The sequence below is a fragment of the Physeter macrocephalus genome, chromosome 18, assembly GCF_002837175.3.
Source record: "Physeter macrocephalus isolate SW-GA chromosome 18, ASM283717v5, whole genome shotgun sequence".
NCBI lineage: Eukaryota > Metazoa > Chordata > Mammalia > Artiodactyla > Physeteridae > Physeter > Physeter macrocephalus.
Window position 1 is genome coordinate 75934403 of NC_041231.1, and position 27743 is coordinate 75962145.

General features: G+C 41.9%; 1 protein-coding gene across 3 annotated transcripts in view; it reads right to left on the bottom strand.

Annotated features, from left to right (window-relative positions):
* CCND3 (cyclin D3) overlaps nt 1-27743 on the bottom strand; it is an 82873-nt gene that overhangs the window by 35284 nt on the left and 19846 nt on the right. The window contains exon 2 of one of the 3 annotated variants that reach the window (XM_055079490.1): nt 73-366. The exons of the other annotated variants lie outside the window; for them this stretch is intronic. The gene's annotated coding sequence lies outside the window, so the exon portion shown is untranslated. The remainder of the gene's footprint in view (nt 1-72; nt 367-27743) is intronic. 3 annotated transcript variants of the gene reach the window in all.

The window sequence follows — 27743 nt, forward strand, 5'->3', positions numbered from 1 at the left end:
ACAAAGCTGTCTTCTTCACGTGCAAGATATCAGACTATCAGCTCCTTGGGGTGGAGATCCTACTGGACTGACCTGGACAACACCTCCTGGCACCACAGCACAGCACAGAGCCTCCCCGCCAGGAGTCTTCCTCTTCCACTTGCCAGTTCAAATGCGAGGCTGTGTGCGGCTGTTCTTTGCTCAAGGGCCACAGGGCAGCTGTCCCTAAAATAGTCTGACTCTCTGCCAGGAGGGTATATTCGAAGAACTAGATGACAGTTGTAGTGGCAGAGCTGTGTGGCTCCAATCGCATCTTTACCCAATCCCCCCATCTCAAAGCTCACATTTGCAGAATGACTCACTGACATGAGGGGTCCAGCCTGGGCCCTGAAATGAGAGAATCTTAGGGTCAGAAGGGGAGTCAGGGGCACCTCATTGAGCCTAACCAAATTATTCACTTTCCCCACAACTCTAGTTCCCAGAAATTTACATTTCAGAGACCAATAAAATTTCCCCCAAAATTTTGGAGACCAAAAAGTAAGACTGTTGTCAAGTAAGGTTATCAGGGAAAAAACCTAGTCTATATATACCGTATTTCATAAAATAAAGAATACCTGAACACCAAACCCTTTGAGAGGGCTCAGAATAAAGGACAACACCTTTAATGGAATGAATCTAGTTATGTAAAAAACCCAGTACATCCTCTGATGAAAACTAGTTTGCAGTCACAGTCCTGTACCCGCCCCCCTATGATCTATGCAGCACTTGTGGAACTTCTTCAATGATGGGAACTCACAGTTTCTGAGACAGCCCAATCTATTTTCAAAAAAACTTTAACTACTAAGATTTTCTTAAACTGTATAATGTACAAATATATTCTTATAAAAATTATATTCTGGGGACTCCCCTGGTGGTGCAGTGGTTGAGAATCCGCCTGCCAATGCAAGGGACACGGGTTCGATCCCCGGTCCGGGAGGATCCCACATGCCGCGGAGCAACTAAGCCTGTGTGCCACAGTTACTGAAGCCCGTGCACCTAGAGCCTGTGCTCTGCAACAAGAGAAGCCACCGCAATGAGAAGCCTGCACACTGCAACGAAGAGTAGCCCCCGCTCGCTACAACTAGAGAAAGCCTGAGCGCAGCAACGAAGACCCAACGCAGCCAAAAAATAAATTTAAAAAGTTTTTTTAAAAGTGTAAAAAAGAATTAGATCTAAACTATTAGGAATAATGCTTCAATAACCTTTGTCTACCCACTCCACTCCAATACATATTCTGCACCCACCTTCAGCACCAATTCCACTGAGGCCAGGTCCCTGGGAGTAACAAGAATAATAGCTAATATATTGAGTGCCTACTATGAGCTGAACACTGCTCTCTCTAAGTGGCTAATACGTATTCACTCAGTTACTTCCTAGAACAACCTTATGTGGTAGGTACAATTGTTATTCCTATTTACAGATTGTAAAAAAACACAGAGAGTAATTTGCCCAAGTAAGTGGCCAAGTTCAGATTCAAACCCCAGCAGCCTAGCCCCAGGGCCCATCCTCTTAACCACAACACTCGTTTGTGGTAAGGCTTCCTTATGTATCCAATTCAAAGGCAAAAAAATACATTTTCCACTTCCCTCCTCTTCCCATGGCCCCTGCCCCAGTTCATCCTCTCCTATCCCTACCTCCATTCTCTCCATCCAAAATACTCCTCCAATCCTGGACACGTTTAAGTTGTTAGTTTAAACTTATTCTCACTATAAAATTATTTATGTTCAATTAAAGAAAATTGGAAAATATAAAGAAGTAGAAAGAAAAGGAAAGAAAACCAATCTATTTATAGTCTTACCAACCACTGAAACCATATCTATGAAACATTTTGAAAATGTTCCTTCCAGTTTCTTTTTTTTTTAATACATGAGCCTTTTTTTTTCAGACATGAGATTAAAAAAAAAAAAAAAAACTTGACTCTAATCATCCTATACCTAAAATTCTAGTGAAAATTATCTCATGGGCATTTCCATGTTGTTAAACATAGAACTGTCAGTGTAAAGTTAAGCTCTGATCCTACCAGTTATTGCTCAAAAATTTCCAATAGTTCCCCCCATGCCTATCAAATAAGTTTCAAATTCCTTAGTTTGGCATTCAAGGCCCTCTATGATCTATTGCAGTGTGTTTTATCTCCTATTTCTTCCATACCCTGGCCCTTGCCCCAACACATATTCTTGCCTTTTGGGATCTCCATTGCTTGAACACTTCCTGCAGTTTTTCATACCCCCTGGGTCTTTGCTGACACACACGTTCTAGATTTTAGAGGACACCACCTAATGTTGATTGGTCTATGCTTAAATTCAACTTTTTGTTTGTTTTGTTTTCGGCTTATAACAATACACATATATTATCTCATAGTTTCAAATGAGTCAGGAGTTTAGCTGAGCTTTCTGCTCAGGGTTTCACAAGACTGCAGCCAAGGTTTTGGCTGGGCTGCATTCTCATGTGGAGACTCCACTGGGGAAGAATTTGCTTCCAAGCTCATTCAAGTTGGCAGGATTCATGTCTTTGGTGATGTATTAGGCCCTGGATTCCTACTGGCTGTTGGTTAAATTCAACTCTTATTTTCCTCCCAAACTTATTTCCACTCCCTACCCCAAACCCAGCTCCACATCATCTGCTCAGTACAAAACTCTTGGAGTCATCTTTGACTTTTCTCTTTCTCACATATCACATCTAGTCCATCAGCAACTCCAAAGGGCTTTGCCTTGGAATATCTGCTAGGAATCCTGACACTTTCCAGGACCTGCCCTATGACATCTCAAATCCAAGCTGCCTGTATCTGTCACCCATGCTAATGTAACAGCCTATATCTAGACCTTTCTGCTGCACTCTGGCCACCATGCAGACTGTTTCCAATGCAGCAGCCAAACTGTCTTTTAAAAAAGTAAATTAAAGCAAACCATTTCTGGCCTTAAAAGTCACCAATGGCTTTCCATCACATTTAGAATAAAATCCAAAACGCTAGGCCCTGACTATCTCTTGGACCTCATGTATTACCACTTCCCCAACCTTTACTCCCCTCCAGCCACACCTGCCTCCTAGTTGCACCTCAGACTCAAGAATTTTTCGGGTCTTTTGCTCAGAAAGCGCTTCCTCTGTGCTGGCTGATACGGTGCCCACAAGTTTCTATTGAGCACTTGCAACGTGTTTGGTCTAAACTGAGATGCGCTTCTGAATGTAAAATACACACTGGATCTCAAAGACTTAGTACAAAAGATGTAAAATATCACACTAATAATGTTTTATATTGGTTACATGATGAAATAATATTTTTGATGTATTAGATAAATTAAAATTCTTAAAATTAATGTCACCTGTTTCTTTTTATTTCTTAAATGAAGCTACTAGAATTTTTAAAATTATATATGTGGTTTGAAATGCATTTCTATCGGACAGAGCTTCCCTAAACCACTGGTTTTCTACCCTGGCTGCACATTGGTATCACCCAAGGAACTTAAAAAATACTGGCGCCTGGGTTCCATCTCCAGAGATTCATGTTCAAATGGCCTGGAGGGCTTCCCTGGTGGCGCAGTGGTTGAGAGTCCGCCTGCCGGTGCAGGGGACGAGGGTTCGTGCCCCGGTCCGGGAAGATCCCACATGCCGCGGAGCGGCTGGGCCCGTGAGCCATGGCCGCTGAGCCTGCGCGTCCGGAGCCTGTGCTCCGCAACGGGAGAGGCCACAACAGTGAGAGGCCCGCGTACCGCAAAAAAAAAAAAAAAAAAAAAAAAAAAGGCCTGGAGTGTGGACTGGGATTCTTTTTTTAAACCTCTCCCAGGTGATTTTATGTCCAGCCAGGACTGAGACTCAGAACGGCTCTAGATTTTCCTACAGCTCCTCATTCAGGTCTCAACTTTAATGTTACTGCCCTCCCTCACCAGCCCAATTCAAATGGCACCAACATGCCCAGGCAGGCACTCTCCATGCCCAGACTCTGTTTTCTTTTTCTTAAGTCTTTCACTGTCAGACATATTACATATTCATTTGTTTATATGCTTATGGTCTGACTGCCCCATCAGAATGCAAGCTCTCCAAGGGCCGGAAGTTTGCCTTCTCCATGCAGTATGTTCAGCATCTAGAACAATGCAGAGCAAGAGAAGGCGCTCAATCATATTTGTTGAATGAATACATGAATGTTCAGGCCACGGACCCATAAAGCTGAGGGCGCCAACCTGCTGGAAGGAGCCACCAGCCAACAAGCTGGCCACGTCTCAGCAAAGTCACCATGAATAATGGCCATGTGCTGGGCATCCCCTAGCTTTCCCCCTCCCTCCTTCCCTCTCACACCCCCTCCCCGCTAAAATATTACCTTTACAGTATAAACTTGATATGTTTCTGGAAGACAGTTGGACAATAAGTACCAAACTTTTTTTTTTTTTTTTTTTGGTTGCACCGTGTGGCTTGTGGGATCTTACTTCCCCGACCAGGGATTGAACCCGGGCCCTTGGCAAAGAAAGCTCCGAGTCTTAACCACCAGACCGCCAGGGAATTCCCCCAGATATTTCTAAAACACTCATATTCTTCTAGGCATTTGGTCTAAGAAAGCCAGAGAAGGATATAAATATTTACATATACTTGGATAATCATCCCAAGATTATGCAGAATTTTTAAAGATATGGAAAAATATTCACTATATTAAATCAGAAAAAAAATTGAGTAAAGAAAGAATGTTAAGATGGTTAAAAACAAAAACGAATAAACAAACTTGGCTAGAGAAGATGATTTTGACTATACTAAAGTATCAATGCATGATTGGTGGGGGGAACTGACATCTTCTATCTCTTGATCTGGTGCATGGTGCTTGTCACATGACATCTGTGATTTGTGCTCCTGTTTTATGCCCAGAGAGGAACATTCTAAAACATTACTATTGGGACTTCCCAGGTGGCACAGTGGTTAAGAATCTGCCTGCCGATGCAGGGGACTCGGGTTCAATCCCTGGTCCGGGAAGATCTCACATGCCGTGGAGCAGAGCAACTAAGTCCGTGCGCCAAAACTACTGAAGCCCTTGCGCCTAGAGCCCACGCTCTGCAACAAGAGAAGCCACCGCAATGAGAGGCCTGTGCACCGAAAGGAAGAGTAGCCCCCGCTGGCTGCAACTAGAGAAAGTCCGCGCACAGCAACAAAGACCCAAAACGCAGCCAAAAATAAATAACATTAAAACATTACTATTGGTCATCTCTACATAGCGGAATTACGGGTGATATAAATTTTTTCCTTTAAAAATGTACTTTATTGTCTATAGTAACATACTCTATTTCTATACTTAAAAAAAAAGATAAAAAAATTAAACCTCACTCCAGTTAGAAATAATCACGCCTTATTACAGGTCTTTTAGAAAGCAATTTATCAATAGGTATCAAGGCCTTTCAAAATATTCAAACCAGGCATAGAAAATGTTTGGAAAAATCCACAGCAAGCAATTAATAGTGATCACTTCTGTGGAGTCTGTCTGGTGAAGGGGTTTGTTGGGAAACTTTTACTTCTTTATTTGGCATATTTCTATCCAGTTTATTTATTTAACAATGAGCATGTACTACTTTCAGAATCACACACACACACACACACACACACACACACGCATCAAACCCATGACCAGGAATCCTACCTTTAGAAATATATCCTTAAAAAAATTACTAAAGGACAATCTAAATAGGCCTATGTATATTAAAGAAACCAAATCAATAACTAATAACCTTCCAAAACAGAACACACCAAGCCCAGATTGGGTGTTAATTTCTTCTTTCTACCATTTAAAGAAGAAATTAAATTCTCTACAATCTCTTCCAGAAGATAGATACAGAAGTATGTCCTAACTTATTCTATGAGGCCAGTATTACCCTAATACCAAAACCAGACAAAAGCATTATAAGAAAAGAAAACCACAGCCCAACTCTCTCATGAAGATAGATGCAAAAATCCTCAACAAAATATTAACAAATTGAATCCAATAATACAGAATTATACAAAAATTATACACCACGACCAAGTGAGATTTATCACAGGTATGCAAGGCTGGTTCAACATTCAAAAATCAATTAATATAATCCATCACATCAACAGGCTAAAGAAGAAAAATCACATAATGATATCAATAGAAGCAGAAAAAGCATTTGACAAAATCCAAAACCCATTCATGATTTTTAAAAATCTCTCAGTAACCTAGGGATAGAGGGGAACTTGATAAAGAACATCTACCAAAAACCTACAGCTAACATCATATTTCATGGTGCTTGAAGTTTTCCCCCTAAGATCAGGAACAAGGCAAGGATGTCCCCTCTCGCCACTGCTTTCAACATTGTACTGGAAGTCCTAGCTAATGAAACAAAACAAGAAAATAAAATAAAAGGTATACAGATTGAGAAAGAAGAAATAAAACTATATTTGTTCACAGATGACATAATTGTCTATATAGAAAATCTGAATGAATCAACAACAACAACAACAACCTCTGGAACTAATAAGTGATTATAGCAAGGCTGCAAGATACAAGGTTAATATACCAAAGCCAACGCCTTTCCTATAAACTAGCAATTAACAAATGGAATTTGAAATTACCATTTACATTAGCACCCCCCAAAAAACAAAATATTTATTTATTTTGTTAGATGTATACCTAAGTACAAATCTAAATGAGGAAAACTACAAAACTCTGATGAAAGATATCAAAGAAGAACTAAATAGCCAGAGAGATATTCCATGTTTATGGACAGGAATACTCAAGATTATCAAGATGTCCGTTCTTCCCAACTTGATCTAAAGATTCAACACAATTCCAATAAAAATCCCAGCAACTTATTTTGTGGATATTGACAAACTGCTTCTAAAGTTTATATGAAGAGACAAAAGGCCCCAAATAGTCAATTCAATATTAAGGAGAACAAAGTCAGAGGACTGACACTACCCAACTTCAAGACACTGTGGTATTCACAAAAGAATAGACAAATAGGTCAATGGAACAGAATAGAGAGCCCAGAAATAGACTCAACATAGATATAATCAACTGATTTGTGACAAAAAAGAAAAGGCAATGCAATGGAGCAAAGATACTCTTTTCAAAAAATGGTGCTGGTACAAATGGACATCATATGCAAATCAATCAATCAATCTAGACATAGACCTATACCCTTCACAAAAATTAACTCAAAATGGATCATAGACCTAAATGTAAAACACAAAACTATAAAACTCCTAGAAGAGAATATAGGAGAGGGACCTTCCCTGGTGGCGTGGTGGTTAAGAATCCACCTGTCAATGCGGGTGACACGGGTTTGTGCCCTGGTCTGGTAAGATCCCGCATGCCACGGAGCAACTAAGCCTGTGCGTCACAACTTCTGAGCCTGAGCCTGCACTCTAGAGCCCACGAGCCACAACTACTTAGCCCGTGTGCTGCAACTACTGAAGCCCGCAAGCCTAGAGCCCATGCTCCGCAACAAGAGAAGCCCCCACTCGCCGCAACTAGAGAAAGCCTGCATGCAGCAACAAAGACCCAAAGCAGCCAAAAGTAAAATTAATTAATTAATTTTAAAAAAAATAAAAAGAGGGACTTCCCTGGTGTTTAAGAATCTGCCTGCCAATGCAGGGGACATGGGTTCGATACCTGGTCCGAGAAGATCCCACATGCCGCAGAGCAACTAAGCCCGTGTGCCACAACTACTGAGCCTCTGCTCTAGAGCCCATGTACCACAAATACTGAGCCCGCGTGCCTAGAGACTGTGCTCCGCCACAAGAGAAGCCACCGCAATGAGAAGCCTGCGCACCACAACGAAGAGTAGTCCCTGCTCGCCACAACTAGAGAATGCCCATGCGCAGCAATGAAGACCCAATGCAGCCAAAAATAAATAAATAAATTTATTTTTAAAAATTAAAAAAAAGAGAGAGAGAATATAGGAGAAAACCTAAATGATCTTGGGTATGGTGATGGCTTTGTAGATACAACACCAAAAGCATGATCCATGAAAGAAATGATTGATAAGCTATACTTCTTTAAAATTAAAACTTCTGCTCCGTGAAAGACAATATGAAGAGAATGAGAAGACAATCTACAGACTGAGATAAAATATTTGCAAAAGATACATCTGATAAAGGACTGTTATCCAAAGTATACAAAGAACTCTTAAAACTCAACAATATGAAAGTTAACAATTTGATTAAAAAGTGGGCAAAAGTCCTGAACAGATACCTTACCATGAGAAGACATACAGACGGCATATAAGTATATGAAAAGATGCTCAACATCGTATGTCCTTAGGGAATGCAAATTACAACAAAAATGAGATACCACTTGTATAAGAAAAACCTCACAGTCCTCCTCCTGTATGTCTTTCTCCTTTACTCTCACACTATTACCACACCACAACACTTCTGACACGAGATGTGTGTGTTTTTTTTCCCCTAACCCAAGCAATTCTCTGACACCAGGTGGGTGTCCTACAATTCAACTCAATTCTGACACTATCTACCTGGAGGTAGCGTCAGATCACACAGATTAAGGGCTCAGTCTCACGAGACTGCCCCACACTTAAATGCCAATTGCAAGTAGTAGGTCTCCAGGTTACCCACAACTTCTGTCCAACGTGGCTACAAATCAGAGGTTCCCATGACCTCCTCCCTCCTTGGATTCAATTCATTCACTAGAGCAGCTCACAGAATCCAGGGAAACATTTACTTAAGTTTATTAAAGGACATGATAAAGGATAACAAATGAACAGCCAGATGAAGAGATACATAGGGTAAGGTCTGGGAGGGTCCCAAGTGGAGGTGGCGTTCATCACCTTCCTGGTACGTGAACATGTTCACCCTCCTGGAAGCTTCCCACCCCATGCTATTGAGATTTTTAATGGAGGTTTCCTCATGTAGGCATGATCAATTATTAACTGATTTCCAGCCACTCTCTCCTCTCCAGAGAAAGGGGGAACAGGGCTGAAAATTCCAAGCTTCTAATCATGGCGTGATCTTTCTGGTGGCCATCCCATATCCTGAGGCCATCCAGGAGCCCACCCAGAGTTGCCTTATTAGAACAAAAGACTCTCCTATCACCCAGGAAATTCCAAGGGATTTAGGAGCTCTGCATCAGGAACTGGGGTCAAAGACCAAATATTAGAACAAAAGATACTCCTAGTGCTCTTATCACTTAGGAAATTACAAGGGTTTCCCCTGTGCCAGGAAGCCAGGGCAGAAACCAATGTACATTTTTTCTATTATTTCACACCACTATATACCTATTGGATATCCAGAACACTGACAACACCAAATGCTGGTGAGGATGTGAAGCAACAGGAACTCTCATTCATTGCTGTTGGAAATGCAAAATGGTACAGCTACATTGAGGACAGTTTGGTGGTTTCTTACAAAACTAAACATACTCTTACCATATGATCTAGCAATTGTGCTCCTTGGTATTTACCTAAATGAACTGAAAACTTATGTCCACATAAAAGTCTGCACATGGATGTGTACAGCAGCTTTATGCATAATTGCCCAAACCTAAAACCAACCAAGATGTCCTTCAGTAGGTGGATAGATAAATAAACTGTGGTACATGCAGACAATGGAGTATTATTCAGTGCAAAAAAAAAAAAAAAAAAGGAATTATCAAGTCATGGGAAGACAGAGGAATCTTAGATGCATATTACTAAGTGAAAGAAGCCAATCTGAAAAGGCTACATACTGTGTAATTCCAACTATATGACATTTTGGAAAATGCAAAACTATGGGGACAGTAAAAAGATCAGTGGTCGCCAGGGTTCAGCAGGGAGGAAGGGATGAACAGGCAGAGCACGGAGAACTTTCAGGGCAGTGAAACTACCCTGTATGACACTACAGAGGTGGACACGTCAAAACCCACAGAATGTACAACACCAAGAGTGAACCCTAATGTAAACTGGACTTTGGGTGAAAATGATGTGACACTGTAGGTTCATTGATCATGACAAATGTACCCTCTGGGGGGGAGATGTCAAGAGTGGGGTCGGTAGTGGAGGAGGTTGTATATGTGTGAGGACAGGAGTTACACGAGAACTCTGTGCACTTTCCGTTCAGCTTTGCTGTCAACCTAAAAAATAAAGTTTATTGATTTAAAGAAAGGACTTATGCATAGGAATGTACAAGGGCTATTTAGAATAGCAAATTTTTGTAAACAAGCTTACAGCCCAATGGAAGGAAATGACCATATGAATTACACCCACAATCACTCAGTTATATTTACAAAGCATTTATAACAGCAGGGCAAATGCTGAGAAGTTGAAAAGAGCAGGTATGTATCGTATGAATGGAATGAAAAAATTGTATATTGCAAATAACTAAGAGGATAACACACTGAAAGGTTAGCCTGAGTTGTCTTTGGGTTTTAATTTTTTTGTTTTTATGAAAGTATATTTTTAAATTGTAAAACTCATGATAGAAAACTTAAAAATACAGAAATGTAGAGCAAACAAAAATCACCTATAACCCCATTATCTGGAGATAACGGAGGTCACCTTGAATAGTGAGACCGTGGATGATTTTCTTTTCTTTCTGTGCTTAGTATTTGTAGATTTTCTAGTACTGGTAAAAAATTAAATATACTTTAAAAAAAATCCTCTTCATGACTCAGTTCTAAGGCTACCATCAGCCTCTTCATGGAATAATCAGGAACCTCCAGTTTGAATGGATCTCTCATCCTTGTCTGTACTCTGATTTGTATCTGTGTTAGCATGTGACATAGTTTACTTTGTATGCTTATTAAATGGGTACTTGCATTTGCCTCACTCCTGGAAGGCAGGGACAAGTCTAACCCATTCTTATATCCTGCCCCACCCACTCCAGCACCTAGCTCTGTGTCTAGAAATCTTGATTAAAGGTCCCTACCATGTTCCCCTGCCAGGTCTCTGACAGTATCTTCATCCCCCTCCCCAGCCAACAGGATGGAAGCTGAGAGAGGATGTCTTCTTTCAAGGAAGGTTGATGGCCTTAAATCTCTCCAATTTCCCAGCTGGAAAGCTGTTCCATCTCTCCCTCCCACCAACCAGGACACAAAGGGTGGGGCATTTTCTCAGAAGGGCCCCAGTCATAATGCACCTTTGTATGAAGCAGCAACCTTTGCACCATCCCCAATTAGTACTTTCAGAGCAATCCTTTTATCAGATTAACTAGTTGGCACTGATGTAGAGAATGCGATCCTGGGACAGAGATCCAGCAGAACTAAGGTGGGGTGGTGAGGGGGTGGCTGAGGGAAGATCTGGGTGGTGGGGAATAGTGTGAGTGTTCTGGGGTAGAAAAGGCAGACTGGGGGCAAAACAGGCCAAGGCGGGGCAGGGATTGGGCTGGGGCAGCCTGGACTTAGGAAGCCATTAAAATAAATTTCACCTACTTTACCAAATAGCTTAGAGCCATGGTGTGAGCTGAAAACCAGAGGCAGCACAAGAGTCCAGCTGGACACCAAGAATCGCCCATGGTGCTGGGGATTAGACAGTCCCCGCTAAGAGCCCCTCCAGTCTATCATTTTAGGATTTCTTACGACCACTTCTCTTCCGTCCCTAATGATGACAACATCCACAATTACATAGCGCTTACATTGGGCCAGTCACTGGTCTATGCTTTTTATTACATTAACCTGCTTAATCTAAAAACCAGGGGAGGTAGGTATTATTATCTTCATGGTACAGATGAGGAAACTGGCACAAAAAGATTAAGTAACTTGTCCAGGGTCCCATGGATAGAGGTGGCCAAACTAGACTGTGAACCCATCAGAGCCTGTGCTCGGCCACGCTCTGCGGGCTCCCTAAGTGCTAAGAGGGCACAGTGAAAACTTCCCTTCCAGCTCCAGTCCCTTGGGGCCTCTGCTCAGCCTTGTCACTTTTCCTTTCTGATTCTACGGAAGGAAGCAGCCACACTGGAAAGCCTCTAGCACTGAGTTGTTTTCATTTGCCTTCAGGAGCAGTTCAGCTGTGACCAATAAACAAGCTCTTAAAAAAAAAAAAAAAAAAAAGAGGTCCTCCCAGCCCTGATTATGAAGCATTCAAAAGCTCCCTCCTCCTTCCCCTCCCCTGTCCCCCTCACTCCCTCTCTCTCTCTCCCTTTCTCTCTCTCTCTTAGCCCACCCAAGTGCTCAATTTAATTTACACTTTTAAGTAACCTCTAAGCAATTCCTAGAGCTGAGAGAATTCACACATTTCAAAAATACTTCTTGTATACCTACTATGTGCCAAACACTGGTCCGGGTGCCAAAATAACTTTTTCTCAGCTGGAAGGATTACTAAAGTGAACAAGACGGCAGAAAAAAGTTGTGGGTCTTATCGAGCTGGGACGGAACACCTGGGATTACTGAGGTGCTGGCCCTCTGCTTTGTGGCCCAGGCTTTCACAAAAGCAGCAAGGGAGCAAGTCAGGAGAGGCTGCTGTCAAAGATGTCTCTGAGGCAGCTATGGCTAAGACTGGTTAGAAGCCCACCAATCCCTTTTCCTCTTCCTGGGTACACAGGGAAACTACAATTCCCAGCTTCCCATGCAGTTAGGCTGCGGCCAGCCACTGGGTCTGACCAATTAATGTGGGCAGCGATGATGATGCCTCTTCAGGCACACAGCACACCTAGCACAGCCCTCACACTCTCTCACTTAGAGTAGGATGCAGAAGAAGCTAATAAAGGACTTCCAGAACATGAACCCTGTGTCACCAAAAGAAGTAAGAGCCTGGATGCCTGAGTCACTGCTCGGAAGTTATGAAAAGAGCTGTTTAATTTGATGAAAACCAGTCTGTTATATGTTGGCAGAATGATAGAAAATGGTTCTGGTATGTTTGCTGGAAATGGGGAAATGGGCTTCCCCTGGTCTGGGAAGCTTTCCCCGACTTGGCCACCCTGGTCCCCACAGGGCTCATCTCTTCTGTAGAGTCTCCTGAAGCACTTTGTATGGATTTCTGCAATGGCATTTCTAGCAGATGTTTTAGGGTCAGTCTTCTATTAGGCGGTGAGCTCTTGAAGGACAGGGTTTGACATAAGCCCATCACTTTGGTGCTCAAGAAGCTGAGATGATTTGGTGGGGATAAAGGATGGAGAATTTAGCTTTAGACAGAATGCTTTAAAAACACAGGTTTGAGCCGTGGTCCGGGAAGATCCCACATGCCGCGGAGCAACTAAGCCCGTGTGCCGCAACTACTGAGCCTGCACTCTAGAGCCCTCGAGCCACAACTACTGAGCCCATATGCCACAACTACTGAAGCCCGTGCACCTAGAGCCCGTGCTCCACAACAAGAGAAGCCACCGCAATGAGAAGCCCGCGCACCACAATGAAGAGTAGCCCCTGCTCGCTGCAACTAGAGAAAGCCCACACGCCCAGCAACGAAGACCCAACACAGCCAAAAATAAATAAATAAATAAATAAATTTTTTTTAAAAAGAACTCTAATAGCAGAAGAGATCCTGAAGATCACGGTAACCAGGCACAGTGCCAAGCTCTTTTCATCATCATTTTACATCATTCTCAGAACAACACTATGAAGTAGTTATTATTATTCTAGCTTCAAAGATGAGGAAGCTGAGGCTTAGAGAGGTTAAGGAATTTGCGTATGGTCATACACTGGTAAGTTGAGGAGCTAGAATTCAGGTAAAAGCAAAAGCAACATAATAATCATAATCATAAAAATATTGAGTTACTATTTATTGAACACTCACTATGCCCCACATAGTTTAGTACTTTTAATACATTTAATCTTTTTTTGAATTTTATTTTATTTTTTTATACAGTAGGTTCCTATTAGTTATCTATTTTATACACATTAGCGTATATATGTCAATCCCAATCTCCCAATTCATCCCACCACCACCACCACCACCACCCCAATACATTTAATCTTGCAACTGCCCTATGAAATAGTATTTGCAAATGCAAAAGCATGACTCTGTTAACCAACTAAGCTCTTAACCACTATGGCTTTAAGCAAGCTTTTGAGGACGCTCATTGTTAGGTGGCTAGGACAATAATTTGCAGAATACTTTAAAGTTTGCAAAGTGATTTCACATATCTTATCTCATTTGAATCTCACAATACTGGTGAAGGGGAGTGTGCAACGCAAGTATTCTTACACCCAACTGAACGATGAGACTAGAACAGAGGTCTTCTGATTTCTAATCTAGGCCTCATTAAAAGCATTGATAGAGGGCTTCCCTGGTGGCGCAGTGGTTGAGAGTCAGCCTGCCGATGCGGGGGGACGCGGGTTCGTGCCCCGGTCCGGGAAGATCCCACATGCCGCTGAGCGGCTGGGCCTGTGAGCCGTGACCGCTGAGCCTGCGCGTCCGGAGCCTGTGCTCCGCAACGGGAGAGGCCACAACAGTGAGAGGCCCGCTACCGCAAAAAAAAGCGTTGATAGAAAAGAAATAATATAGAGAGAGGCTGAAAGTTAAATGATGGAAAAAATATACTAAATAAATACTAACTGAAAGGAAGCTGACGCCAAATAGTAACATGAGATAAAATAGGTGCTAAGGCAAAAAGCATTGTAAAAGATAGTCACTATAGGATGATTTGAAAATTTGCCACAATAATATTGTTTACTAGAATGATATATAATAATTCTAAATCTGTACATCCCCAATAACAAAGGTTCAAAATATATAAAGCCAAATTTGTCAAAGCTATAAGGAGAAATTGATAAATCCACCATTTATCAATTGGGATAGGAGATTTTAATATCGATACATCTTTTTTAGTAATTGATAGATCACACAGACAAAAATCAGAAAGAATTTGGAAGATTTGAACAATGCCATTAACAAGCTTGAGACCTATATCTGTATGTATGTATCTATATATTTGTATATCTATTTATATATGTGTATGTGTGTGTATATATATCAAACTTGTTAAATAAATGTATATATGTGTGTATGTGTGAATTGAAAAATCATATTCTTTTCTTTTAATATTTATTTATTTGCACTGGGTCTTAGTTGTGGCACACAGGATCTTCATTGTGGCATGCAGGATCTTTAGTTGCAGCATGCGGGCTCTCAGTTACAGCATGCAAACTCTTAGTTGTGACATGTGGGCTCTTAGTTGCAGCATGCATGTGGGATCTAGTTCCTTGATCAGGGATCAAACCCAGGCCCCCTGCATTGGGACCGTGGAGCCTTAACCACTGGACCACCAGGGAAGTTCCCATATTCTTTTTTTTTTTTTTTTTCCAGTTGTGGCATGCAGGCTCTTAGTTGCAGCATGCATGTGGGATCTAGTTCCCTGACCAGGGATCAAACCCAGGCGCTCTGCATTGGGAGCGTGGAGTCTTAACTGCTGGACCACCAGGGAAGTCCCCCCCATATTCTTTTTAAGCACTGAAATTTACAACATAAGTCATAAAGCAAGTCTCAAAACAGTTCAAAAAATGAGTGTTATAAATGCAAAATGCAATTAAGTTAGAAATCATCATCAACAACAAAAAGTCCCACATGTGGAAACTTAAAAACACACTTCCAAATAACTTAAAAGTCAAAGAAAAAAATCTTAATGGAAACTTGTTAAGAACCAGAACTAAATGATAATGAAAATATCACACGGTAGAACTTATGGGATGCCTACACTAAGACTCAGCTTCTCTACTTGTATGTACCTACCCAAGAGAAAGGAAAGCTTTCTCAGATGAGGGAAATATCCTATATCTTGATTTGGATGATTGTAACATGCGTGTTTACTGTGCCCAAACTCATAAAACTGTATACTTAAGATCTGTGCATTTTATGACAAGTATGGTTAATAAAGAAAAAAACTTACAGGATGCAACTTAACACTTATAGGGAAATATATAGCCTTAAGTGCATATATTAGAAAAGAAAAAGGAATTCAAAATTGATAAATAAAGGACAGAAGTTAGGAAGTTAAACAAAGAGTAGCAGAATAAATCTTAAGATTTATTAGCCCAGGCAAACCAGAATGCATATGGTTACTTTACATATAGCCATAAACAAAATTTGAATCAGTACTTTAAGATCTTCCTACAACCCAGAAGGTTTTATAGGAATGCTCTATCAAACACTGAAAAAAACAATTCCAATTTTATACCACATTTTCTTAGAAATTTGAAAAGGAAGAGATATTTTCAACTTATTCAATGAGTTTAGTAAAACCTTAATTCTAAGCTAGACAAATATAATATGAGAAAGAAAAATTACAGCTTAATATCACATATGAGCATAGATGCTGATACCTTGTTCAAAATATAAGCAAATCAAACCCAGCGGTATATAAAAAAGATAATATATCATGTTTTGATTGAATTTATCCTGGAAATGCAAAGAAATTTTAACATAAAAATATTAATGTAATTTATAGCATTTATAGATGAAAAAGAAAGCCCATAAGATCATTTCAATAGATGTAAAAAAGCATTCCATAAAAACTTTTCTAAAAATTTATTTATTTTTGGCTACATTGGGTCTTTGTTGCTGCGTGCGAGCTTTCTCTCGTTGTGGCAAGTGGGGGCTCCTCTTTGTTACGGTGTGCAGGCTTCTCATTGCGGTGGCTTCTCTTGTGGAGCATGGACTCTAGGCACGCGGGCTTCAGTAGTTGCATTACGCGGGCTCAGTAGTTGTAGCTCGCGGGCTCTACAGCGCAGACTCAGTAGTTGTGGCGCACAGGCTTAGTTGCTCCATGGCATATGGGATCTTCCCGGACCAGGGCTCAAACCCGTGTCCCTGGCATTGGCAGGCGGATTCTTAACCACTGCGCCACCAGGGAAGCCCTCATAAAATTTAACAATAAACTAGAGATAAAAAGAAACTTCCTTAATCTGTTAAAGAGCATCTGCCAAAAACCTACAGCAATCCTTATTATTAGTGGGAACACATTAGAAGCATTTCCTTTAAATTCAGGAAGAAGTCAAGGATGTCCGCTATTCCTGCTTCTAGTTGACAGTGAGTTGGATGTCCTAGCAAAAGCAGACACCAAAGGAAAATAAAGGTATAGAATTGGAAGGAAACAATGTTATTACAGATAGACGATATGTTTGTCTAGCTATAACCCCTTCAAATTTACAACTTATTAAAATTAATTAGGAGAATGATAAAATAAACAAAATTTGGAGTATCTCAGTGGGGTTTATTAGATGGATGATGCAAAAAGGGGGACACAGGAAGCGTCCATGGAATTGGTGATGCTGTATTTCTGCTTTATAATTTATATATATACACACACATATATTCATATATATGCATTCATGTTCTTTCAAATCATATAATTCATAATTCAATTTCGAAATTTAAAATAAAATATATTTTTACTTTCTATATTACCCATTTATTAGTGATGTTATTTTTTTTACAATGAAAATGTAAAAATGTCTGTATGTGAAAGAAAAAAAGATTAAAAAAAGAAAAAAACAAAAGCCAATGAAGGGAGGCTGGAATTTCACGAAGGGTTTGATGGATGGGCTGGTGGGTGGCAGTGAGGATGGTTAACAAGGCCAAGTTCAATTAAAGTCAGGACAAGGGCTTAGTCAAGGACTGAGAAGAGGCTGGTAGATCTGGAGGGAAGACCGACAGCAGTGACCTTTAAGAGGGCAGTTTTTATAGGCTGGCAGGAGGCGGGGCCCAAAAGAAGGGGGTTAAATCATGAATGAATAAATAGCAAAAAACTGGAAACCACCCAAAGGCCTAACAATCAGGGCCTGGTTAAACAACCATAGTACCATTCAGAGAAGAAATGATGCTGTGTCCATACACAGACAGGCTTACAAAATTAGGTGACGTAAAACAATTTCAGGACACAAAATAGCATTTGTACAGATTACAATGATGAAAGGACATGCGGGTGCAGTGAGAAGCAGATAGGACTGGACCAGATCGAGTCCTGTTTGTGGACGCTGTTTTAAGGCTATGAGATTTTTTTTTTTCTTCTTTGGAATGCGGGCTATCGGCAAACAAAAACATGTAATGTTTCTTTAAAATCAAAAGAATGGCTCTTGAAGAAATGGAGGCAGCAAGTGCAGGCCACTCAGTGGAGAAATCTGACGGTGACAGGAAGGAATGAGATGGTACAGCAGCTGGAGGAGTGCAGAGGGCTTGGGGCAGCAGCTGGCGCAGGCGAGCCAGGGGCTGCCAGGGAAAGGGTGGAGGAGAAGGGGAGGCCATCTATTTCCTTTAATGCCTATGTTTCCTTTTTTAATTAAAAAACTAATAATCCTCCTTTTAACAAATTCGAACAGTCCAGTGTGTGTTTGCGTGTGCAGTGAAAGACCCCTCAGCCCTACCTCCTACTTCCTCCTGTTAATAGCTCATAGTACAGCTTTCCAGAGCTGTGCCATTTTCTATTATTTGCAGTTCACTGGCTTTTTAAAAAATATTTTAATTTCATTGGAGTATAGTTGATTTACAATGTTGTGTTAGTTTCAGGTGTACAGCCAAGTGATTCAGTTATACATATACATATATCCATTCTTTTTTAGATTCTTTTCTCATATATGTATCTCTTTCTTTTTTTTTAATTTCATTGGAGTATAGTTGATTTACAATGTTGTGTTAGTTTCAGGTGTACAGCCAAGTGATTCAGTTATACATATACATATATCCATTCTTTTTTAGATTCTTTTCTCATATAGGTTATCACAGAATATTGGGTAGAGTTCCCTGTGCTATACAGTAGGTCACTGGCTTTAAATTAGAGTGAGATAGGCTTGTTAAAATACAGGGTTAGAGAACATAAACAGTGAAATCTCCCATCTTCCTGAGCTAATTTCTGTTGGCAGTCTGGAAAGGGTCCTGCCAGACTTTATTTTTGTCTGAATGCACGTAAATACTTACGTATATATTCATTTATAATTTTATGGTTGGTGCTTTTTTACAAAAGCAGGAATATTTTCTACCTAGAGTTGAGCAGTTTCACTCTACACTAACTATGTCATGGTAGATCACTCCTACGTCACCACACAGAGATTAAATTCATGATTTGAACAGCTGCCTAATATTCCACAGCAGATAGCTGAAGAGTAAGCTTCAGAGAACACAGGGGCATCTCTTTCCCTACAATTGGCAGGGAAGAAGATATGGGAACAAAAGATTCAAGATGGCAGGAGGCATCACTTAGAGGGGTTCTGGCCGTGGGAGTGAGGAGAAAGCAGACAGACAGGGTCTTCTTTCTGTCCTCTTCTCTTAAGCCACAGTCCCATCCAAACTGAGCTAAATCACACAGAACTGCAAGGGGGGAGGGTTGTGATTTGAGCCTCAGTGATAAGGCCACCGCTGGGGGCCCAACTTCCTTGAGTGACCTGTTCTTCTCCCAGCGGTGGCTAGGCAGAGCCCACTTATCAGAAATCTTAAGGGGAGCCCTAGAACACTGATTCTCTAAGTGCGGTCCCTGAGCCGGCAGGAGCAGCATCAACTGGGAAACAAATCAGAAATGCAAATTCTCCGGCCCCATCTCAGTCCTGCTGAATCTGAATCTCAGTTTAACTAGCCCTCCAGGGGATGTGGATGTACACTCAACTTCAAGTACCTTTGTTCTAGAATGCGGATATGAGTCTGACTCCCCATCACTACCAGTCTCATTCTTTTAGGAGACAGAGAGGAGTCTGCCCTGAAGGGGACAGGTTGGCCAACTTCAAAATCAGGCTTCTTCAATGCCTTAGAGGCCATAGGTGAAGTCAGTAACACAGGCCCGGGAACAGCCCTCCCCTCCTTTCCTAAGACACCACTTCCCTCTCTCCACCTTGCCTTCTTAAAAAAACAAAATAAAACCCACCAGAACAGAAGGGGAGGTGGCAGTGCAAACCTATTGCTTTCCACTTTCCCTTAACCATGTCCCATGCCAGTTAAAGCAACCCCTCCCCAGGGGGTGCTGCCCTTTGATGGATGGAGGGTGGACGCATAGGGGGAGAAAAGCTTTTGAATGTTGGGGAGGAAACTGGATGTGGCTTCAGGGTGGCTGGGTTGGAGGAGGGAGTTGGAAGGAGAGGAGAAAGGAAAGGAGAGGAAGGCTGTCCTCATTTCACCCAGCTGCTTCTGCCTGCACCTGTTCAGCTAAGGCCGGAGGAAAGACACCAGTAAATGAAACACAGCCCCACCCCGTCTAGAGGGGCCCCTTCCCACACTGCCCTGCGGCCGGGTTAACTGACAGGAAAACTGTGAATGGGTTCAGGTGGCTGAACAGAGGGGCGAGGAAACAGCTGGGCTCCTCTGGGGGTGTGGAGCAACTGTCTCCTGTTACCCCCAGGCTCTTAAGAGTTTTGGGCAAGGGGTCAGGGGGCGGGCGGTGGTGGTGTTGGAACCAGGTCAGGGACCTGCCGATTTCCCTCAATTCTGATGGGACACGCTGCAGAGAGGGAAGTTTGAGTAGAAATAGTCCCTGCCCACCATACACTCTGTTTTTCAGTCCTACAATATTCCACAACATTCTTTAGTTACTCTGTGGGCAATAACGTTCATTAAAAAAAAAAAAAAAAAAAGAATAGACTTTATTTTTAGAGTAGTTTTAGGTGACAGAAAAATAGATCTGTGAAAATTGGCAGGAAAATCTTAAACTTTCCTCTTGGTCTGTCCCCCATAGAAACACACTTCCGCTGTTCATCTAAACAGTCAATGGGTCAGTCAATCCATCATTTTATAATCATCCGATGAGGGCTTTCAACAGCAATTCTCAAACTTGTAAGAATCACTGGGAAGTTTATTAAAGAGGCAGGCTCTGGGTCTCCCCACCAAAGATTTTGATTCAGGAGGTCTGGAGGGGGGTCCTGGCTTGTGTATTTCTGACGCACCCCGCAGGAGATGTTGATAAATTTCGTACAATTTCACACACTGGGCCCAACTCTGAGAAACTCAGCCTTGTTTAAGGTACAAGGGGCCAGAGGCTCCGGTGGGAAGGGAGGAAACAGTGAACATAAAAGACCCGAATCCCATCCCCCACCCCCACCAGAGAACTGAGGACCCACAGTATGGATCAGTATATACTGAGGCGGTGGGGGAAGAGGGCACTCTCAGGCCCTGACCATCTCAGAGACAGAGGCCACTAACTACCTATCAAAAACGTTGACGTCATGAAAGACAACGAAAAATTAAGGAACCATTTCAGGCTAGAGGAAACTTACGGAGACATGACAACTGAATACAACATGGGATCTGGGACTTTTTTCTTTTTCGGCTATAAGCTTATCATTGGGACCGTTGTGACATTTGAATAAGGTCTGTAGATTAGATACTAGTACTGTATCAGTGTTACTTTCCTGGTTTTTATCATTCCATTCGGGTTATGTAAGAGAAGACCTTGTTTTAAGAATACACACTAAAGTGTTTAGGAGTAAAGGGACGTTATGTCTTCAGTTTACAGTCAATGCGTGTGTGTGTGTGTGTGTGTGTGTGTGTGTGTGTGTGTGTGTGAGTTAGAGAGATAGAATGACAAAACAAATGTAATAAAATGTTAACACCTGGGGAATCTGAGTGGACTATATGAGGATCTTCTGTACAATGCTTGCAACTTTTCTTTATCTGAAATTATCAAAATAAAAAGGTGAGGGGGGAAAAGTCCACTGACCAGCCCAAGGCCTTCCTGTTGAACTTTTTTTTTTTTTTTAACCCTCTGAAGCTTCTGGAGCCCAGATCTGGACACCAAACCAAAGTGATGAGTGAAAGAGTTCTCGGAACTTCTGATTCCTGCATGTTGAGATTCTACTTATGCCCTTGGTGGTTGTTGGCTATTGCGGAAATTATTGTGGAAATAATATGTAGCTGATGTGGAATTCTCTATGTTACAAGTTATATGCAGAAAATCCTTTCTTCTTCTCATGGACAGTAAGACCTGGAACTTGAAGGAGCCATACAGATTAAATCCAAGCTTCTACCAGATTCGTTATATCCTCATATATATCCTGAGACAGGTGAATCCAGGCTCTTTTTGAACACTTTTGGAAAATGGACTGTCATCCTCTCTCACAGCCCATTCCATTACTGGTCAGTTCTGACCACTAGAAAATTCCTCAACCTGCTGAGTTGAAACCTACCCTCTGGAACCTCTACCCACTGATTCTGGTCCTGTCTTCTGGATGGTGTTATAGCACCTCTACCCTCACCCCCTTATGATCTTAGCTATCCTACCCTGAATAAGTTCACGTTTGTCAGTGTCCTTCTAGAATGTAAATGCAACACTCCAGGTCCGGCTTGAAAATCAGAAGCAGGGGGAACACAACCTCTCTAGTGCTGGGCATTCTGTTCACACAGCCGCAGATGGAATTAGGCTTTTTGGCAACTGCATCACACAGTTGACTCAATGAATTTATACTCAACTTAAACCACAGTTCTCTTGTGAACCATGGTTCACTGCTCTTGGTTTCAGCAGTTATCACCACCCAGTATCACATTACGTCTCTGAGTTTGCTCAGTGTCAGTCTCTACCCACTAGAATGTAAGCTTCATGAAGGCAGGGGCTTTGGCTTGTTCTGAATCCCCAACGCCTAGGACAAGTCCAGGCCCATAGTGGACATTCAATAAAATACATACTGAATAGATGAATATTTATAACATATAAGCCATATCTCACTTATCCCGTACTTGTGTAATTTATTGTTCACATCCAGTCTACTAACAAGAGGGATTTGAGATAACTTGCTTTGCAGAGGCCTTTTTAACTTCAGAGCCAACTTTGTTCTTGTTTATATTTTATTAAATTTGTATCATTCGTTACAGCCTGTTGAGATCTAATTCCTGGCTCTCGAAACCAACATATTGGTTATCCCTCTCAGTGTCCAGCCATCCATTCAAGAATGACTTGCCACTGCGGCCACACTGGTCCTACTATTCCTCAAACACTCTAAGAGGCTCTAGTGCCAGGGTCTTTGCTTTGGCTGTTCCCTCTGCTGTTATACGCCCTCCCCCACCCCAGATAGCTACAATGCCAGTTCTTCACCTTCAAGTCACTGTCTGTTTTTTTGTTCTGTTTTGCTTTGGGCCATGCCACTCGGCATGAGGGATCTTAGTTCCCTGACCAGGGATCGAAACCTTGCCCCCTGCAGTGGAAGCGTGGAGTCTTAAGCACTGGACCGCCAGGGAAGTCCCTTCAATCACTGTTTGAATGCTTCCTTCTCAGTGAGACTGACACTGTCATCCTACATAAAACTGCAAAATGAATGTCCCCCTCTCCAATACTATCCTCCTTACCCAGCTCCATATTTTTGTTTTGTCCATAATACTTATCACCTTTTAATGAGCTTTGTAATCTAGCTTACTTATTGCATGTACTGCTTGCTGTCTGCCCTACCAGTCCCACCCCTTGCTATACAAGGGAAGGAATTCTTGCCCGTTTTATTCACTGATGTATCCCAAGTACACAGAACAATGCCTGGCACATAATGGACACGTAATAAATATGTGTGGAATGAATGAATGGACAACTGCTCTGGACCCAGGAATGTATGTGACACCAAGATGAATAGGACACAAAGAGGTCAGCTGATCACATGCCACCTGTGTTATCTCCCAAGTCACTGGTGAAAATATGCAATGGGACAGACCTCCCTCCCTCCAGAACAGTATCAATTTATTAATCAACCTCCTCAGTGAGTCGTCTTTCCATCAGTAAAACAAAATGAAACAAAATACCATTAATGACCTTATTTCAAAAAATGTTTTAATGGCATTTGGAAATGCTCATCTTATATACAACCAGGTCAGTGGAGGATATAGTATAGCACGTGGTCAGTAATACAGCCCATGGTTCCAATTACAGGAAGATAGCTGTCTACATAGAAACAAGACTGAAGGACTTCCTTGGCGGTCCAGTGGTTAAGAATCTGCCTTCCAATGCAGGGGACGCAGGTTCCATTCCTGGTCGGGGAACTAAGCTCCCACATGCCGAGGGGCAGCTAAGCCCACGCGCTCTAGAGCCCTCGCGCCACAACTAGAGAGCCCATGCGCCACAACTAGAGAGAAGCCCGTGCACCATGATGCAAGATCCTGCATGCTGCAACTAAGACCCGATGCAGCCAAATAAATAAATAAATAGATTAATTAATTAATTTGTATAAAAAGAAACAATACTGAGAAGAAATATACCAAAATGTTAACAGTGATTATTTGTGAGAGTGGGATCATGGTTCATTTTCATTTTTTCCTTATATTTTTCGAAGTTTCTACAATAAGCAAGTACTTCTTTTATAGGGAGAAGAATACTGACATATGGCTACCTGTTGTCCTTGTTGTCGTACCATGATCTGGACTGCTCAGCCACACGTATCCTCATCAAGGCAGTGAGAACTCAGGTGACACCTTCCTGAAATTGACCTAGCCCTCAGAAAGTTTCCAGTCTAGTTAATATCAGTACACACACACACACACACACACACACACACACACACACACACACAGTACCATTATCATTACCATATTATAGATGAAGAAACTGTGGATCAAAGAGATTAAAGTGACTTGCTCAATGTCACTTACTGCAGTCCGGTCATGGATCTGAGCCTAGATTTTGAACCCACGCAGTCCAGCTCCAGAATGGATGTTCTTAACCACTCTACCATGTTATATAAACTCAAACTAGCACAAACCAAGGAATGATGGTACAGAATGATAGTGGTGAAGGCTCTAATGGGGAGGGTGGGAGTCAACATTCATTGAATGTACCAGGTGCTTGATATGCATTACCTCATTTTGTTCTTGCAGCTACTCAGGGAAAAAGATATTTTCATCTCCGTGTTATAGAGGAAACTGAGACTCAGACAGGGGTGTGAATTTCTGCTGTGACACTTCAAGCTTATTAACCCCTTTGGCCTTCAGTTTCTTCCTCTACTACATGGGGATAATAATTCCCACCTCACTGACTGTTGGCAAGTATTAAATGAGAAAACAGATTCAAAACACTCATCACAGTGCTCATTACAGTTAAATGCTTCATACATGGTAGCTACTGCTGCTATGATTCTTGATTCCAAAGTTCACACTCTTTCCACTGCAACAGGCTGACTTGCTATAAATGAGCAAAGGAGAGGAATCAATTCTGAGCGTTGTCATCAGGAAACGTGTGATGAATGAATGAAGACAGAGGAGATACCATCTGAAGGGGCCTTGATGGAGCAGGGTCTCGCCAAGGGGAGGAGGGCAGGGGCACGCTCTGGAAGCACAGAGGGGCACGGTTTGTTCGTTCCTGTCCTTCGCCCTGGCTCTCCCCTGCCCTGCACCCTCTCCTCTCTGGTGTCCTTCCTTCCAGTTCTCCCTCCCCCTCTGCCCTGGGTCCCTTGCCTCAGCTGTTTCCATAATCAGGGCCCTGCAGCCTCTGCAGCAGGGAGTGGGAGCCCCTGGCCCTGGGATGGCCCCTGATAAACAGCTGGAGCCCTTGTTTGCAGAATCTGTCGTGTCCAAGGGAAAAGTAGGAAGAAACCACCGGGGCTAGGAGGATGGCTGATAATAAGTCACATCACTGCTGGGGCCCCTCCACTCTGTCCTCCAGCCTCTGCATCTGAGACCTCCCACTTGTCCTTCAAAACCCAGTATAGCCATGTCTCTTCTCCACAAAGCCTTCCTTGACTGCACCCCCAGCCCCCCACCTCTTGCAAGCTTCCATTGCAAGCAGCACAGAATCCAGTCCAGCCATGTATTCATTAAGTGGAAACTGCTCAGGTATTAGGGACCCAATCAGCCTGGGAGTTCCAGAAGGCAGACAGTTTGTCTCATGGGCCTAGCATAGAACTTAGGAAAGGTCTGCGAGAATTCTGCGATGACTGAGTAAAATAGGGTGAACGGTTACACAGGTATTCAAAAATTCACATATTGACATAGAAAAAAATGTTTCTTAAAATGGTATGTAGGTAGAAGTCAAGGTCTGGGAATTTTTAATTTTTCCAAAATAATAATTAACATTTTATATTTTAGCCATAAAATGTTCACTTGAGAGGCCATTTTCATTTCACTTGAGAGATTTTAGAATAATAAATTGTTCCTTTAGTTTTATATACCCAAAACAAAATTTAAAAGGTATCTCCCCTTCCTTTTATTTATTTATTTATTTTTTCCTGGCTGCGCCGCCTGGCATGCAGAATCCTAGTTCCCTGACCAGGGATCGAACCCGTGCCCCCTGAATTGGAAGTGCAGAGTCTTAACCACTGTACTGCCAGGGAAATTCCTCCTCTTCCTTTAAAAAAATAGTTTAACTAGATATAAATTTTAAGTTTTAAAAATCATCTTGGGGAATTCCCTGGCAGTCCAGTGGTTAGGACTCCGCACTTTCACCGCGCAGGGCCCGGGTTCAATCCCTAGTGGGCGAACTAACATCCCGCAAGCCTCATGGTGCGGCCAAAACATAACAAAACAACAACAACAAAATCATTCTGATTAATCAATGGGATATTTCAGTCATGTTCTAAAATGTACAAATTAGATATTCCTGTGTTTTCAGGCAAACTACTCCATATTTTCAAACACTTGTAAATTACAAACTATAACTGTATATATGTAATGCATTAAATAGTATGGATTCATTTTGCATAATGTCAGATACTTACGTAAATTTAGATAGCATAAAAAAATGCTGTTAAAAAAAGGATATTAAATAAATAAATAAATAAATAAATAAATAAATAAATAAATAAATAAATAAATAAATAAATAAATAAATAAATGGATAATGCGGGCTTCCCTGGTGGCGCAGTGGTTGAGAGTCCGCCTGCCTATGCAGGGGACACGGGTTCGTGCCCCGGTCCGGGAAGATCCCACATGCCGCGGAGCGGCTGGGCCCGTGAGCCATGGCCGCTAAGCCTGCGCGTCCTGAGCCTGTGCTCCGCAACCGGGGAGGTCACAACAGTGAGAGGCCCGCGTACCACCAAAAAAAAAAAAAAAAAAAGGATATGCAACATCGGACATGCAAAATTACCTTAACTTTGTAAAAAGAAAAACAATTGCATATGAACAGTATTCTATGATCTTATTTTAAAAGAATAAAACTGAGTGTATATGCACAGAAAAAAAGGCTCAGAAGGACACATACCAGCTCTTAACACTGGTTTTCCTGGGGAGGATGGCACTTGGAGGGTGGGGCAGAATTTGCACCTTTATGTTCTTCCTGTCTACGTTTTTACAATGATAAAGTTTGTTTTACTTTCATAATTACATTTCTTACTATTCAATTGAATGAATTTCCCTTAAAAATTAAATATAAAAATTAACAATTATTTAAATAGCTGTTTAAATAATTGCATGACAATTATTTAAATAATAAAGAGAGAAGGCTAGAAGGAGACACACAGAATGTAAACTGTCTTTGGGTGGTAAGAACTATGAACGATTTTTCTAGCTTTTCCCTGTTTTTCTATATTGTCCAAATTTCCTATATTGAGCAAGTATTCATTTTATAATTTTTTTAAACCTTAAAAATAAAGGCTGAATGAATGAATGCATGACTTTCCCAAGCCCTGCTCTGCGCCTGCATCTGACCCACCATGCAGGAGACTTGGCTGTCTCTCTGTCCTCCTTTGCTTCACTATATGGATCAGGTCCTCAGAAGGACCTTGTCCACAGATGTGCATGGTTCAAGCCTCTATCCTCACTCCCCTCCCCAGATCTGGACACCTGCATGATCGTGAGGGCCGGTAGCAAGAATCCCGGGCTCAGGTCAAGATGCTCCTGCCCTGCCCTTGACTCCATCTCCCAAGCCTCCAAACTCTACCTGTTCACTCCAGAGACTGCTCAGCTCTCCCGGAAGCCCTCCCCTCACCCCCAGCCTTCCCTGGTCTCCCTCACCTCCGAATGCCCACAGCATAGAGAACTTGTACCCGAAGACTTCAT